At 51.5% G+C, this 4,458-nt stretch overlaps 2 non-coding genes across 2 annotated transcripts; both read right to left on the bottom strand.

The window, feature by feature from the left end:
• Positions 1 to 1,408: 1,408 nt before the first annotated feature.
• TRNAS-AGA (transfer RNA serine (anticodon AGA)) lies at positions 1,409 to 1,490 on the bottom strand. The gene has a single exon. It is a non-coding gene; the product is annotated as a tRNA-Ser (tRNA).
• Positions 1,491 to 3,744: 2,254 nt separating this feature from the next.
• On the bottom strand, positions 3,745 to 3,816 carry TRNAE-UUC (transfer RNA glutamic acid (anticodon UUC)). The gene has a single exon. It is a non-coding gene; the product is annotated as a tRNA-Glu (tRNA).
• Positions 3,817 to 4,458: the final 642 nt, after the last annotated feature.

The following is a 4,458-nucleotide window of genomic DNA, read 5'->3' as shown; positions in this document are numbered from 1 at the left end:
CAGTGACTCCAAGATCTCTCACTTGAGTTGCAACAGCTCTTTTACATCCCATCATTTTATATGTATACTTGGGATTATGTTTTCCAATGTACACGGCTTTGCATTTATCAACATTGAATTTCATCTGCCATTTTGTTGCCCTTTCACCCAGTTTTGTGAAGTCTCTTTTTAACTCCTCACAGTCTGCTCTGGACTTAACTATCCTCAGTAGTTTTGGATCATCTGCAAATTTTGTCACCTCACTTTGTAGCAGCTCATTTATGAATATGTTGAATCGTACTGGTCCCAGTACAGACACCACTACTTACCTGTTTCCAGCCTGAAAACTGACCATTTATTCCTACCCTTTGTTTCCTATCTTTTAACCAGTTATTGATCCAGGGGAGGACCTTCCAGAGGTGAAAGTAAGCTGGTACATTCCAGTACATTCCGGTGTGGCAGACCGACTTCCGCAGGCTGGTGATATTTAAGTCGCCTCCCGAGCCCCACCGCCGGAGCCCTGAGGAGCAAATCACTACCATGGAATGCTGCTCTCTCCCGCTCTACGAACACAGAGCAGGGGCGGCGGAAGCTTCCTTACAGTGGGGGGATCACCATTCCCCCACCTGTGGTGCTCCCATAACACCCCTTCCCCAAGGACCCACACTCACAGCACTTCTCCCCCCAAGGCCACACCCACAGAATGCTTCTTCCCCCCAAGACTCCCTCCTTTTCCCCCCTCCATCATTTCTCCAAACAGCTGGTAAAGAGTGGTGGGGCCATGGCCCTCTAAACCTCCCTGTTCCAGCAGCCCTGACACAGAGCTAAGCAGGCAGCAGTGTGTGTGTGCGTGCGCGTGTATGTGACAGAGACTTCTGTGCTGTGCTGAGCCAGTGAGAGAAGCGGGGGCTGATGTCAGGGCTGTCCCCCTCCCTCTGCCTCAGGACTGGTTGCTTCCAGCAGATGTCTGAACTTAGAGACAGTGTGCCAACACACTTACTCTTCCCTAACACACACACTGCCCCAACACACACACTGTCTCTCCCTACACTCCAACAGTCTCTACCCCGCCATGCACATTGCAGTTGAAAAGCAGCTGGCAATCTAGTAGGATGCCCATGGAACAATGGGATAGAGAAGCCTGCATCATGTGATGCTGTACCTGCCCATGAGGCATTGCAAACCCTTCCCAAAACACTGAAGCCAGTTGCACAGTGAGATAGCTACCCACAGTGCACTTCTCTCTGTGGTGATCCAAGAGCTGCTAGCATGGATGCGCTCTGGTGACACAAGGGGCGTAGTGTGGACATGCAACACCAGTTTAATTAAAACACTTTAAACTAAAGTGGCATAACTCAGTAGTGTAGACATAGCGTGAGAGTGAAACAAAACCCAGCTCCTGTTGAAACTAAAGAATCACAACTTCCTCTGTAGTTGGCAGGATTCAAACCTGCGCAGGGAGACCCCAATGGATTTCTAGTCCATCGCCTTAACCGCTTGGCCACAACTACTTACTTTTGATGTGTTTCTCACTACAGTCTAGTTCTGTTCTCACTGACTGATTGATTCCAATTGTTTCCTCAAACCAGCTTCCAGAACACTCTCACTGCTGTGCCATTGTGTAAGCATGTCCATGGCTGAACTGCAAGAATTCCTGCTCATTTCACACATGACGAGAGTGTTTTTGTGGTCAATGATGTATCTGTAGATTGTTGTCCATTTCCTGCCTTGATAATTCAGACAGTCCCTTTCCTGTCATATCCCCAGCACATCAGTGATTGTGATAGCAGAGGGCAGGCTTTTTCTGGGGCACTGAGCTTTGCCAGGGGGTTGTTGGCTCCTTTCTTTCCTCACTCTGGAGTAAACTCAGCTTTTTATTCCATCCTTGATGTTTCATGGAATAACAACAGACGACCGAAGAAAGAGGTGGACAGGGTGGGTCTCAGGAGAGGGACAGAGAGGTTCGAGTGGTGGGCAGGGCAGGGGAGGGTGCAGAGAAGCATGAGTGGTGAGGAAGGCGGGTCTCAGGGGAGAGGTCAGAGGTATGGGTGGTGGGCAGGACAGGGGAAGGGGCAGAGAGGTGCAAGAGGCAGGTAGGGTGGGTCTCTGGGGAGGGGTCAGAGAGGTGTGAGCGGTGGGCAGTGCTTGTCTCAGTGGAGGGTCAGTGAGGTGCGAGCAGTGGGCAGGATGGGTCTCAGTGGAGGGTCAGAGAGGTGCGAGCAGTTGGCAGGGTGAGTCTCAGGAGAGGGGCAGAGAGGTGTGGGCGGTGGGCAGGGCAGGTCTGATAGCTGATAGGTCAGTGGTCCAGTCCCCTCACAGATGACCCCCTCCCTCTGGGACGGGGCGGGTCTGAGCTCTCACACCAAATGCTTCATTGTGGTTGCTAGAACCTCTGGGTGGCTCATTTAGTTTATGTCGGGGGTTGAGTCCTGCGTTGTGCACCATGTCTGAGAATGAAAATCCTAAACCACCCTATGAAATAACGAAAGCATCAGGCCATGTTTTTGTCACTGCCCCAAAGCGGACAGAACAATGGAGAAATGCCATTGAGTCCAGGATTTACCATTTCCACTTGTTAAACTCCCTCCCAACCTTCTGGGCTCCTAGAGCAGGGTACTGAGCCGGAGCCAAGACATGTACACTGCAACTTTACAGCCTAAGCCGCATGGCCCTGATTAATCCGACACGGGCCAGCCGTGGGTGTTTCAGTGCACTGTAGACGTATCCTAACATTATGTCTACACAGCGATTAAACACCCCGGGCACCTGTCGCAAAGCCCGAGTCAGCTGACTCAGGGTTATGGGGCTTGGGCTGCAGGACTATAAAATGACAGTGCAGGTAAATGGGCTTGAGCCCAACCTCTGAGCCCCCAGGAGGGGTGAGCGTTTCCGTACCCAGGCTTCAACATGAACACAAATAACTGCACCACAGTGTTTAGCCCCACAGCTTTAACTCCATGAGGATATGAGGAGAAATCTAAGGCCAGCAGACATAGGGCCAATAAGGAGTTTTTAAATACTAAGTGTAAGCAGGGTCTGAACGAGCTCCCCCCTCACGTCTAGCGATGAGCTGGGGAAAGACTTCAGGAACAGACCGTGTTTATTCACGGAATAACAGCAGCAGCATGAAGAAAGAGGAGAGTGAATATCTCACTGTCAGAGGTGAAGATGCCACGTCCCCTCTGTCTGACCATTGCCATTGCAGGAGAGAAGGTCTCAATTGAATTGAGTGCCCTGGCTCAGACAAGAGACACAGGAAGATTTTGCTGTTCATGGATCCATGCAAAGGAAATTGTGTCTCTGTGTGAAAATGAGGAGGGAAATGAAACACCCACATGGTGGCATCTAAGGCAGAAGGGAACCCTATAGGATTGGAATAGGATAAGTTCTCAAGCAGCATGTTTCTTACTTTGCCCATCTGTCAATTTTGATTATTATCCATGGAAATATGTTGCCATTGGGTTGTGTGTTTACACAGAAATTGACATTTACCAACGAATATGTAATTCTTCCAAGCCTGCCTAGTCTGCAGTTGGTGAGTTTAGAAGGACAGAGTCACGCTTCCCAGGCTCCATGCCAGGGCTGGGCTCTCCATGCTGCCCACTTCCCACACTGCTGGGATCCTTCCCTGATCTCCCCTCAGACCTCTGCCCCCCACTCCCACTTCTGGGATTCTCTCCGAACACTGTCCAAATGCCCTGCTTCCAGGATCCCTCCCCCTTCCTTTCATTTCCTTCCTCCCCTCTGAGCAAAAGCTCTGTACTATTCCCACACTGGGAATTGAACCCAGGCCACCTGGCTGAAAACCAGGAATCCTGACCACTAGACCATATGGGACTGAGGTTATAATGTTTGTCTACTAAGACAACCCCTCATAAGAGCAGCGGCGCCACCCAGCGGGGATTGCACACAGTGCTGCATTAACCCTTCAGGTGCTGAGGTTTTCCCTCTATCCTTTCCCAGTGCCTGTGATCAGGAAACAGAGATTGGGGCTCCCAGGTGCTGCACAGACCATGACTGAGATCGGGACCCCATATTGTGCAAGGTGCTGTACAAATCCTGGCCAACACTGGGACACCCATGGGGTTCCCCTCAATTTCTCTAAGCCTCTGCTGCCCAAGTTCTTCTGACTCCATCTGACCCCCTCGCAAAAAAAAACCACCTTTCCAAACAGTCCTTCTTTCCCTGCCCCCTAATTTTGCTTTCACACCCTGGGACCATCTCCTCTCTTTGTCCCTCCCCAGGTGAAGCAGAGATGGAGGCAACTTCAACCACTGGAGAGAGCCCCAGCGAGTGCTGCAGCCCGCCCAGCGGTGGTATTTGAAGATACAGGAAGGAAGCAGTGGGTGCTGGGAAGAAGGAGGCAGGAGGCGGGACAACAAATCCCAGAGACCCAACATGGGGCAGCTCCTGGGGGTGGGGCTCTGGCACAGACTGGGGGCGGGGCAGCTCCTGGGGGCGGGGCTCTGGCACAGACTG

Source organism: Malaclemys terrapin, chromosome 15 (assembly GCF_027887155.1).
Source record: "Malaclemys terrapin pileata isolate rMalTer1 chromosome 15, rMalTer1.hap1, whole genome shotgun sequence".
Taxonomy (NCBI): domain Eukaryota; kingdom Metazoa; phylum Chordata; order Testudines; family Emydidae; genus Malaclemys; species Malaclemys terrapin.
Note: the sequence above shows the minus strand (reverse complement) of the source record. Positions and strands in the feature narration are given on the sequence as shown.